The sequence below is a fragment of the Monodon monoceros genome, unplaced genomic scaffold (genome assembly GCF_005190385.1).
Source record: "Monodon monoceros isolate NGI ecotype Baffin Bay Population unplaced genomic scaffold, NGI_Narwhal_1 Super_Scaffold_17, whole genome shotgun sequence".
Taxonomy (NCBI): Eukaryota; Metazoa; Chordata; class Mammalia; order Artiodactyla; family Monodontidae; genus Monodon; species Monodon monoceros.
The window spans coordinates 24,340,232-24,353,176 of record NW_021703773.1 but is presented as its reverse complement, the minus strand read 5'-3'; the positions used below and the strand labels follow the sequence as shown (position 1 = coordinate 24,353,176).

The 12,945-nt window shown below is 45.8% G+C and overlaps 1 protein-coding gene across 1 annotated transcript in view; it reads right to left on the bottom strand.

The window, feature by feature from the left end:
• The window catches only part of DLGAP2 (DLG associated protein 2), a 135,507-nt gene that overhangs the window by 34,540 nt on the left and 88,022 nt on the right, over window positions 1–12,945 (bottom strand). The gene's annotated exons all lie outside the window — the stretch shown is intronic.

Sequence of the window (12,945 nt, the reverse complement as noted above, 5' to 3'; positions counted from 1 at the left end):
AAACGGTAACACAACAGGGAATTGATTATAATGACGGTAAGCGCTGAGCTTACAGAGATCAGATAACAAGACAAAACGATGAAAACGTACGGGTAGCAGAGGGTGTCTCTCCCCCCACCCCCCCCCCCAAATCAAGTGTCCAGTGTGACACAACCGTGTCCCGCGTCTTTTGAGAATGGGAGGCTTTAAACTTAGATGAAAAAATTTTTTGAAAAGAATGATTTATTTCTGTGGAAAAGCTGACAGACCAATCACAGGGACACAACTGGGTGACTTGGGTCAATCTGTTCGTGGAGAATTTGCAGATCAAGTAGTGGAAGGCGCTGTCCTGTCCTCACAAGCAATATGTGGGCTGCTCTTTGTTTCACTTGGGACGTTTAATCGTGAATAAAGTCTACATTAAAATTGTGCCAGAATTGTATTTTTACCACCAAGATGTGGGAGGGGGTAATTCTTGGGTGGGGTTTTGTTTGATGGTGAAATCACCGATTTTCATGTCTGCTCATGGCAAATAAGGAGTATGTAGCTGTGACCCACTGGAGTTAAAGTATCCAGAGTTAACTACACTACTGTCTCTTGACTCAAGGAAAGAAAACGACCTTCCAATGAAAAAATAAATAAAATGATAAAGCTGATGCTACTTTCAAGGGTAAAATCAACCCATAACTTCTGAGCTATTTACACCTACTGATGCTCAGCGTCTAATGAATACATCCTAAATACTGTCTACTTCTCCCGGAAAGTTCCGTAAGAAGGTTGGAAGACCCCCCAAACCTCTAATACGGACAACGTAGTCACAATCTCAAGGTGACTGCAGTAGAAACAGATACACAGTCATCGATCCTGACGCACAGGACAAGCGTCAGAGGCATCTTCTGTGTGTGCCGCGTTGAGATCAAGCAGTCAGCTGTGCCAATAAATCAGAGCTCCCGGCTGGGGGCTTCCCGGTGACCTTTCTGAGCCTGCTTGAATCAGTAACCACTAACAGTTTGAGCACGAACAGCTCGTGCGGCCAGGATGCTGGCAGCCACTAGGGGCGTGGGATGGGGTGTAGCGCCTCTGCCTGGACGCAGTGAGACGGCCGTCAGCGGCCATGGGGCTCCAGGCCCCGCTCACCTTCTGCAAAGGATGGATCCAACTCCCTTACAAAGCTTGCAGACCCAGCACAAGGACAAATACTGTGCAAAGACAACGTGTCTGTGAACTCCTGCTTCGTCCTGGCCATGGAACTATATCTGCTCTGAATTCCCCATTAATAATGGGACCCTGAAAACCAGAGGCCTCTAACAGCGTGAAGGGCTCACTGCAGCCTCTGATCTCCAGGAAATCGTGTCCCTCCCTGGCCTGCAGGAGAGGGTGCATTGAGAGGAGAGGTTGGCATGGAGACTGCACAGTGAGTCATCCCCGAGCCCGGCCCTGAGATAAAACAGGGAGGAGATGAGACATGGACCAAAGTGGCCATTTACTGTGCTTTTCAGAAACTGCTGGCAACGTGTCGGTCTGCCAGCTGCCTTCCATTCCTGGGCTCCACCTCCCACGATATTCTTTATTAAAAAGAAAACCTGACTCTGACACCTGGAGCTGGAAAACAGATGACGCAGAGTCTGTAATGAAGCACAAAGAGGTTCTAAATGAGTCCCCACAAAGGGCTGGTTTGCTGATCCGTGCGTCCCTGGGTGTTTGCTGGTGACTGCAGTGTGCTGTCAATGTTACATGAAAAGTTTTATTCTCAGCTCTAAACTCGTAACATCAATCACAGAGTGAAAACCACCTGCACTGGGAACAGCGCTACCACCTGAGGGCAGCTCAGAGAGGAAAACATCCCTTACTAATTAACCCGTTTGTTCATTGTTTTCATTAAAAACTCACAACTATTTCTTCAATGTTTAGCACATTCCAGGCCATGGGGACCCAAGAGTGAGGAAATCCTGGCTTTCCTGGTCTTTTGTCCCAGGAGAGGAGACACTGAGCCAGACGCATCATTAAAACACACAGGATGCTCTAGGTGACAGACTCCAAGTGCAACTTCATGACATGTTTGTGAAAAGTACCACGGTGTGTATAAAACCCAATTGACTTTTCTAGTTTAATATTCAGTTAGCACCAGGTTCATGGAATTATTTTCTTAAAGGAGAGAGAGAAAGAAACACAAACATCTCTAAATTCCACACCTGCATGTTAATGAATGCATGACTAGAAAAAAAGCCAACTTAACTGAAGGGAAAAGAGTAATCATTCAAATGGGACTTCAGAAAAGGAACTCCCTGATCTCCAGTCACGGGCAGGGCTTCTAAGTGCCTGGAGTGTGGGCGGGGCTTGCCGTGGGCGTCCACACCTGCAGGACAGCATCCATCTTTCTTCTCCCTAACCTTTCATATTTGGCTCTGATGAGCACAAATCCAGACTGAGACTAGAAACAGAAGCTTTTCTGCAGCCTGGAAGGTGCCCAGTCAATCAGGCATTTTCCTGCGTCTAACTCTCAGTGGGGAGAAGACTCCACCTGCCCCGGTGGTTCTGCGGATTCGCGCAGTGAACAAAGACATCAGGGCGGCGTGTGAGGTGTCTGGTGGCCGAGCACTGCAGGCAGGAGCTGAAGGGCCACGTGGACCATCCTCGCGAGGGATGGAAGTCCAGTTGCCCACAGCTGCCTCTGTGACCTCCACCCTCTGGGCACCCTGGGGCTTTGGGCCTCCCTGACGATGGAGCTGACACCTGACTGAAGACCAGGACAGCTGGGGTCGCTGATCAAGAGCTGAGCTGAGCTGAGCTGGAAGACGCTCTAGCCTTGACGCTGAGGACCCTGGACTCCCATGGGACTTTCCCGCTGCTGTGACAGGTCTCGCTCATTTCTGCCAGCCTCAGGGCTGCCCACTGAACACATGGAACCTAGCGGGTTCCCCGTTTCAGCCACGCAGGACACCTGTCAATCCTATTGGCTTCAGCACTTGGACCTTGGGTTGTAGGTTTGAGAGAGTGAACGGGTTTCTTTGTTAGCACTACTCCCCAGATGCTTGCCGTGTGATGCCAGAATTATGCTGAGTGGGGATTTTCTTGGCAGAAGTGGGTATGGAGACCTAGATTTGGAGCAATAGTAATGGAGCCTGTATCTGTCCTTTCCCAAGTATCTCTGCTTCAGAGACTCTGTCCCCACGCTCCTGTCATCTACATACGAGGGATGCAGATGTAGGCTCTGAGCATCCTTTGAGAAGCACACAGCACCTGCCTCTTCAATGACCCCAAGTGCCAAAGTAACTCATTTCCTTTTGCCACCGTCTGCCACCTAGTACAAGCCTTCCAGAAAATTCCCTCACAGTGACAGCTAAGCCTCAGTCTGCAGGAAAGAGTGTGTGGGAGGAGACTTCTCTGTCCCACAGTTAGGATCTAAGTCCATGCCGTAAATATTCGGAAGAGAAGAGAACTTAGAGCATTTCGTGAATCATAGCCCACTTTGTAATAACTCACCATAGGGATCAAATGTTAACTACCAAGTATTAGCAGAGAAAATTTGAGCATGGTGATTATCTATTTGCAGATGTGTCCAGAGCTTCTAAATCTATTTCAAATTCTGTTTCCCTTCATTTCATGAAGCGTCTCTTTAGTACTTTAGAGACTTCAGACACAAAATAAAAATCTGTGGATCTGATTCCGTTGATTGTGTGACTGATCAAAATGGCAGTGCAGGAAAGACCTGCTATAAACCCATAAACCGATAAAGAAAACACCAACTGTCCATTAGAGAAAGCGATCACAGCACACACAGACAATTTAAAGAACTGGAAAGGTGGCCTTGCCCCGTATTTGCCGTATGGGTTTTTCTCCAGGAATTCAGCGGACCTACACCTGTTCATGCCAGAAACGAGCACTGTTCCTTAGCTGGCGAACCTTTCCCTTCTTATGTCTTACACTCATGGTAACACTGGATACGATCAATCAGTTCATTCTTCCTTATGTAAAAAAGTAATAGACTTCCAAAAAGTAATAAACCGATAAACAGAAGTATAAATGTTCTTTACGATAAATCCGCTGGGAATTTCAAAGCTCTCCCATTATTTGTGTTTAAAAAGCACAGCATGGCTCTGCATCTTAGTGGCTATGTTAGGATGAAATAAATCCAATGTTATTTATTTTATAAAGGAATGCTTTACACATATGAATATGTGTTTCCTATGGTCCACAGAACTACTTCCTTACTATGTTTCACTGCCACCTATCTGTCATCTGAAAGGAATCCAGGCAGATATAACCCAAATCCCTAAAACCATAAACCAAGCCCACCATGTATATGTGTGTAGCACTCTACTTTTCTTGGCTTCTGAAAAGGGGTTGAAAGATTAACCTCAACCGCATTCAATCTCTTCCTCCAAACCTGGGAATGTTAAAATGGCCTAAACAAATTCTGTTTTGGCCTAATACCTCTACTGAAAATAAATGATAACCAGCCAGCACTAACTATAAGGTCGAGTTTTGAATAGCTCCAGTATCTTCGTAAAGGCAAAAGGAAGTTAGCGGTGGAATTTTTTCCTCACTTAAAAAATATTTTGAGCTATGTGTATTTGGCTTTTGGACATCCTCAATGTTAGAGAAAGGCAGTTCCCTCAAATTCAGTTATATGCCTGAATAATTCTTACCTTTTCAGGGAATCAAAATCAAAATTGGAAGGATAACCTGAAATGATTTTGCAATTAGTGGGCAGCTAAGGACCTCTTTTCAGAAGTTCTCAGATGTCATCTGAGGAGTAATTAACAGGCATGGGTTGCTGCCATTCTGGGAAAACCTCTGCACTTGACCTACATTGCAGGATAAAACTTCGGGATATTATTTGTATGTCTTTTCCCACAATCCTTCCCGTTGCAAGCAGCTCTGGGGTTCCTCTCTGCAAAGATTTTGTTGGGGGAAGGTAACTCCAGCTTAACCTTGTCTTGACTTTGGTAAAAACCTAGACTCAACAGAGGCTGCCTAGGGGTCAGCGGGGAGAGGGCAGAGAGCAGAGTTCTGCAGAGAATGGCGGCAGGAGGAGAATCTGTGCGTCTCTGAGAAGCTGAGTCCTGACCATGCAGTGGAGGCCCAAGAACCCTGAGGCCACGCGGAAAGGGACACGGAGACCTTAGGGCAGCGGGTGTCCGTGACCGGGGGCCTCCAGATGCCTTGATGCCACATGGGAGTCCTAGCCTTGTAATGCCGTGGGTTCACCCCAAAATGACCAAGGCTGAATATCAGGCAGGAGGGGTGGGACACTCAGAATTGGTACTGAACCGATTTAAAGAAAATAAACTACTGTGTTATTTCTTGCCCAGCTAAGTTGTAGGTGATCCACTCACATGTCACACTGAATATCTGATAAAGAAGTTGGTGGGTACCATGAGTTGGTACCGTCCAAAGAAAAACATCGAGAGAAAAAGCAGAACGGGAGGTCTGAGCAAAGGGCTTAGCAGAGGGGGAGTTTAAATACTGAATTTTAAATATTAAGTGAGTGCAAACTGTTAGTGTAAATAGATTTAAATATTTCATACACTGTAAATTCTCAAGTCAACCATTCTTACATTCAACAAATATTTACTGAGCCCTGTACAGCCCAGGTGTACAGATCAGGAGACTGGGCAAATCGAAACTCAGCGGCAGCAAATCCCAAAGTGCCCAAGTGTGGTCCTGACCTTGGCTGATACTAGGGAATACAGTAACCAAAGATCAACGACGCCCCAGGACCATGGGTTTGTGCACTGTCTTGGGCAGGATGTGCCAGCCTGTGAGTGGCAGCCTTGCTTAGTAGTGACAGTGGCATTTGTGATCTCCAGCTGCTTTCACCAGAGCCTGGTGGGGTAAGACTGGTCATGTAGCTGCAGGTGCCCGTGTGGCCAGCGCGCCATCAGTGCACCATGAAAGACCCCACCCCGAGCACACCTCGGGCCTCCTCGCCCTGCGGTGTTTGCACACATGCTGCTGCTGCTATCAGAAGGCATGTTCTCTGTGACTAGCAGTGAGAGGACAAAGAAACCCTGGGCCTCTCTGGATGCATACTGCCCCCCTGTTGTGTACTGTGTCCTTTGATGCAAACTGAACACTCGTGGGTGGTAAACTCCAGCCCCTGCTCTAGAAGTTTCTGATACAGTGTTTAACAGCCCCTAAAGGTGCCCGCTCTCGTGGCAGTGGAGGAAAGACAGTCAACAGTAAAAGTTAAAATAATTTCTGATATCGATTATCTATAAGGAAACCCAATACTGCAAATACTGAAAACTGCACACATCGAGCAGAGAAATCCTGTGATACCTGCCGCTGGGCTGTGACCCGTCAGCAGCTCGGTCAAGCCGACACCCTCCTTCTCAAGACAACGTTTTAAATTCAAAAACTAAAGTGCAGAGGATTAAAAAGTTACATAAGATATAATCATCAAAATGTTAAAAACGTTTGTGATATGTTCCTGTCCATTAATGCAGTACATGATGAGATCCGGCGACGGGACTAATAACTACTGTAATTTCAAAGCCTGATGAGCGTAAACGGTGTTTTCAAGATCCCTGCAGGAATCGTAGGGCGACTCTGAACTGACACTCCCGCACGCTGAGTCAGACGCACTGCTAACGTGAGCGTGTTCCGTAGCATTCCTAACCCAGGGCATTGTGAGTTACAGTTAGACGTCAGAAAAAATAAAGATCCACTTTTTATCCCAGCTCAGTTCATGTGGCCCCGAATTCCTGGATATATTAGGGACCCCCAGGGGCCCATGGATTCCAGGTTGGGGACCTCAATTCTGGAGCCCGTGGCCTCTGTGGGGAGACTGTTGCCAGCTTCCTTGTTACAGTTTCCTGCAGGGCATCAGCTGTAGACCCGCCAGGTGAGGGTGGGAACCTTCTCCCTGGAACTACATGCCCTTAACCCAGCGGTCAGGATGAGCTCCGGGCCCTGCAGCTCTGCTCCTGCTGAGTCCTGGGCCCTCCCTCAGCCAGCTGACTGTCTCTTGGTTGCGTCTGATGCTGGGCCTCTCACTCCCTCCTTTATGGTGATGGACACTGGCTTCTCCGGCTGCCACCCTCGGTTCTCTTCCTAGACCAGAATTTCACTTGCCCTCCGGCTCAGGCACGCTGACAGCCCTGGTTAACGAGTCACCCATCCAGTGCCAACCCAGTCCTGGCAGCGGGGACACTCTCAGGGACTCACCTGAACCGCCAAGTGGGACTTCTTTTCTCTGATGTCCCCGGGCCCCAGGGGAGGGTGTGGCCCCCAGAAGGTAGCATTTGCTGCCTTGGGTGTGAGCCTGGGCCACGCATGTCCACAGGGAGCACACTGTCCTGTAGGCCAGCTCCCTGGACGTGCCTAAAACCTGTCACGTGATTGTTGGTAACCGCCGGCCTTCTGAAAACGAATAGTGTTTTCATACTTTTAGATCTACCTGATTGACCATTTTCAACGTAGCTTATCAACATCTGTGAAAGCACCTTTCATCTTAATGAACCCTCCCCCTGCCCCGTCCCCCCAGCCACAAGGACAGAAGATTCTGATCCATCTCGTTAAAGTCCAGGTTTTTGCCAGAGAGAGAGAAGGCCTGCTGGTGAAAATTCTCTGTGTAAATACTCTGACCATTTAAAATACAGAACCTGAAGAAATATTCTTTGGAGATACTGTATTAGTCACGTCCGTCCAGAGAAACAGACCAAGAGAATGTATCCATACATAGAGAAAGAGGTTTCTTGTGAGGCACTGGCTCATGTGACTACGGGGGCTGTCAGGACCGGAGGTCTGGGGGGCCTGTCAGCCAGCTGGGAGAGACAGCTGATGGGTAAGTTCCAGTCCGAAGGCAGGCAGGCCCAAGACCCAGGAAAAGCTGATGTTTCAGTTCAAGTTCTAAGGTAGGAAAAAGCAGATTTCCTACAGTCGGGCAGGGGGAATCCTCTCCTACTCTGGGGAAGGTCAGCTTTTTGTTCTGTTCAGGCCTTCAACTGATTGGGCACGGCCCACCCACATTACGGAGGGCAATCTGCTTCACTCAGTCTATTCACTCAAAAGTTAACTTGTCAAAGAAACACCCTCACGAAAACACCCGGAATAACGTTTGACTAAACATGCAAGCCTGGCAAGTTGACACATAAACTTAACCATCACTGGTATCACACATAGAATTTTCCAACGTTCCTCAGCTGGAAACACCTTAGTCCTCAACCATGAGTCCAAAGCAAACATCAACCAACCACTAGCAAACGGAATGGGAAAGACAGTGATAGCATAAGACAAACAGGCTTCAGGCAGTCTCCTCTTCCCTTTCTGAACGATGCTTCAAAGGATAATTTTTCTTAAAGGCGAATTCTCCAGAAAATAGAAATACCTAACAGGAAACCATTTTGTGTAAGTCCAAATACACCACATTAAATTGTCAAAGTGTTTCTTGGAAACCATAAGCAAAGAAGAAAAATCTGAAGTTGCAAAAGTAACAAGTGCATTATATTTTTTAGTACATTTTAAAGATAATGTATGGAAAATTATTAAGTCCAGATAATCAATAAACTCTGTGTACATACAGGACTTTATGCACACATTTCTCTGATTTCCAATGTTAATTCTTTTCTACCTCATCGCAAGGAAAGAAAACTAAATCCTGACGGTGAGTGATTTGATTGAAAAGCATTGCTACACTCTTTCTTCCTGAGAGCAAAATTATTTTCTTTTCGAAGTTCTTAGAATATTTTATAATTTTGTGAATTTAAATAACTTGCTTTAATTTAATGTTTTTTAAACTAACATTGTAAGAAATAACAGCCATAGTATTGATGCTTTCTAAACATATTTATAAGAGGATGTAAGTATATGCAAATAGTGAATATAATTTGCTACCGTAGCCTAAATGTTTTGCCATCTCATATCTCTATATCTTTAAAAAGGGAAGTACTTTTTTTTATTTTTTATTTTTTTGTGGCCAAGCTCACGGCTTGTGGGATCTTAGTTCCCCGACCAGGCATTGAACCCGGGCCCTCGGCAGTGAAAGTGTGGAGTCCTAACCACTGGACTGCCAGGGAATTCCCAGTACATTTTAAACATAAATGAAAATTAGGATTTTTTTGTTTTAGTAAATATGTACTTTTGTTGGAATGCATCTGATAGGGGGGTAGGAGGGAAGGAATTAGATGAAGAGCAAATCAGTGAAGGCTTCCTGGAGGAAATGATTCCTCGGTTGACTCTGAAAGCATAGCTAAGAATCAGGCAAAAAAAAAAAGAAAAAAAAAAAAAATCCGAAAAAGCAAATTCTGGTCTCAGCAAATAGGATATGCCAAAGCCCAGCAGTGAGAGACTGTGAGGAGGGGTGAGTGCCAGGCGAGGGGGTGAGAGGGCAGCTGGGGGCCGGGCCAGGTCATCCAGGTCACACACTGAGTGCAGACACTGTCGCCTCGGCTCATGGAAACCAGGAAACCATGGGGGTACCAGGTGGGCACTGCTGGACCAGGCTGAATTTTCAGAAAGTTGGGTGGAGGGTGGGTGAGAAGGCACTTAGGGGACCAGCTGGAGGGCTAAGCAGAGCTCCAGGTAAGCACGGCCAGGTGCGCAGCAAAGAGGGGGACGCAGGTGCAGGGGGTGGGCTGCCTGGGAGGCCTGAGGGGTCGGCCCCACAGCGTTTGGATCTCTGCAGGATCCTAAAATCTAGCTGAATGATTCATTCATCCATCCGTTTCTTTATGCCAGCATGAATTCATTCATTGAATCACCGATTATTCAGGACGTAGGATGTTAAATGTTAAATCCGACTGGTTCACTTCTCCACAAGTTAAGCAGTTATTTCTTACAGTGACTGATCACTCCTGCTGTCGTGATGGCCCCACGGAATCCCCAAGGGTCCTGGCTCGAGGAAGGAAGGAGGGTGGGAGTTGGAGGGGACGTCATGGGGGAACAGGCTGGAGTCACGTGGCCAGAGCTTAGGAAGGCGCCTGACTGCACACGATGGAGACTGTCTTGGGAACTGGAAATCATGATGTGTGCTTCAGGGACAAGGTACCATAGAAACATAGACAACCAAATAAAACAAGGTTTATGGCTGTTTCCTCTGTCGTGCTTTGAATGGATTTTCCCTTCCTTGTAACGACTTCTGGAATCAGTTCTGACATATGTTGAGACAATTTTTGACCCAGAGAAAAATCAGTATAATCTAATTTTATAGAATTTTCCTCCATGATACCAATAACCTTCTCTCCCTAGGAAAATCGGGTGAAATGCATATTTAGACAAGTAAATCTATCTGATAAATCATTTCACAGATGAGAAAGAAACCATGTGTGAAATGAAAGTAGATGTTTTCAAAGCCACTTCATTTAGCGAGAGGACCCTAATCAGTAAGTGGGTTTTTTCGTAACAAGAGAAATAGTGGGATGGAGATACGCCCACGGTTGCAGGTCCCAGGGCTGAGCAGTGGATTCTGGTCCTAGTTCAGCTCCCTGGAGATTAGATCGCAAGCATCTGTTTCAGCTGAATCACCACCGCCTTGAAGGGTTGAGGGAAAAACCGGTGAACTCAGCCCCCCAAACAAGCAAAACATTTACTAGCAGCATGAACCTGGCAGGGTTGAAAATAGAATGCCTAGCATCAGAAAATCTACAAACAACAAACGCTGGAGAGGGTGTGGAGGAAAGGGAACCCTCTTGCACTGTTGGTGGGAATGTAGATTGACACAGCCGCTATGGAGAACAGTATGGAGGTTCCTTAAAAAACTAAAAATAGAGCAACCATATGACCCAGCAATCCCACTACGGGGTATATACCCTGAGAAAACCATAATTCAAAAAGACACATGCGCCCCCCAATGTTCATTGCAGCACGATTTGCAATAGCCAGGTCATGGAAGCAACCTAAATGCCCATCGACAGATGAATGGATAAAGAAGATGTGGTGCATATATACAATGGAATATTACTCAGCCATAAAAAGGAACGAAATTGGGTCATTTGTAGACACGTGGATGGACCTAGAGTCTGTCATACAGAGTGAAGTAAGTCAGAAAGAGAAAAATAAATATCATATATTAACACATATATGTGGAATCTAGAAAAATGGTACAGATGAACCAGTTTGCAAGGCAGAAATAGAGACACAGATGTAGAGAACAAATGTATGGACACCAAGGGGGGAAAGTGGCAGGGGTATGGTGGTGGTGGGATGAATTGGGAGATTGGGATTGACATGTATACACTAATAGGTATAAAATAGATAACTAATAAGAACCTGCTGTATAAAAAAATAAAAAAGAAAATAGAATGCCTAATACATATTCTAAAGCTCTTAATGAGGCTTTCATGCATATGGTTGATATTTAATTATTATTAGAAGAATATTAATACTACATATTTGCATTCATATAGGTGAGACAACAAAAGAACACCAACTTTCATGTTTCAAGCTCAAAAAGAAACATTTAAATAAATCTTATTCTTCAAACTAATCACCGGGAATGTCTTTGCAAATAACGTTTTTGGGGAATTATTTTCAAAAGCTAATTTTAGAAGTATAAAAGAAAATCAATGTGTCAAAATAATCTCTCTCTCTCTCCACACATATGCACACGTCAACCAAGGATAGCTATTAAATGTTATATGATCTTCCAAGCAGTATTTTAACACAAAACCATTGAAACCCCGTTTTTGCCTCTCTGACAGGAGACTCTGAATCTAACTGGAAGTTCAGCTTTAATAGAAAGTGGGCATTTACATTCTGCTCACTTGCATGCTTTCGTTTTTCTACGTTTTTCCAGACAGAGGTTTCTCATTTCTTTGGTATTTTTCACAGTCTTATTAAGTAGGCTACTGTTGCATGCCATCTCAATTCTATTTAGGAAAGAAATATAAATATTCAGTTTACAATGCTTAGAGTAAAACAGGGAAGGGAGGAATTAAGGATTCATCTGCACCTACATTTCTTCAAAAAGGCAACTTGTAATTCGATATCTCAATTATTTCAAGGCAACTCGATATTTCTCCTAAGGTTTTCCATCTCTTCTCTTACTTCCCAGACCATTCCCTAACTCTGGAAGGCACACCTGCTCTCTGGCTCTACCACAGTCTTGAGGAAACTGTGACTCCATAACTAGGCCAAGATCCAGGAGACACTTTGAAGAGAAGCATTATGGGTTTTTTTTTTTGGTGCACACATGTTGGGAATACAGAAATGTACTTGGTAAAATGATACATACATAAATTAGAATTGTAGTCTGAGCTCTGCACTGGTTCTTGTATTACCTCTATGAAACCTGTTTTATTTTTATTCTCCCTGGAATGACAGCTCTATAAACTATGAAGTCATTTCCCACTAGGTAATTATTGTTTCAAAGCATTTCTGAAGGCCAGGAGAGAGCTTAATTGTCACTTGCTCGCAGGAGACACTCAGCGAATACGGGTGACTGTATCAGTAATTACCCCTTAAGTGTGTTTTTATAAACTGCAAGGACGGTAAGGCTCGTTACTTCCCTAAGTTTGCTCATTTTCCACATTTTTTTCCACCCCTACGAGGGGCGGTCCCCAACTTCACGGACAACAGGGTCCCCAAGGGGTGCAGTCCTGCCACCCGCAAGCCCCCGACGGCCGCCCCTGCAGCCCCGCGTGGCTCCCGCAGGGCCGGGCTTCCTGAACAGCACCCACGGTGACTCCCGGCGTCTCTTCGGAAGGAAGGCCCCGGGCTCAGCCGTCGGAGGGCACCACCACCTCCACCCCGGGCCACAGGACAACATAAAAAGATCACCGAGGCCCACAGCACTCTGCTCACTAATCCTCAGGCTGACCTAATCATTTACTCAGAGCTACCACTTCTCTTGGACACCACGGAGAACCGCGAATCTGACAAGCTAACCTGCCCAAGGTCTTAGAGGGATGATGGAGTGGGTTTGAATCTGGTTCGCCTTGCGTCCCACCTACAGGTGCTGCGTGGGACAGCAGAGGTTTACAGCAGCGGCCTGAGGCCTGCAAGTTGTCATTACACACGCAG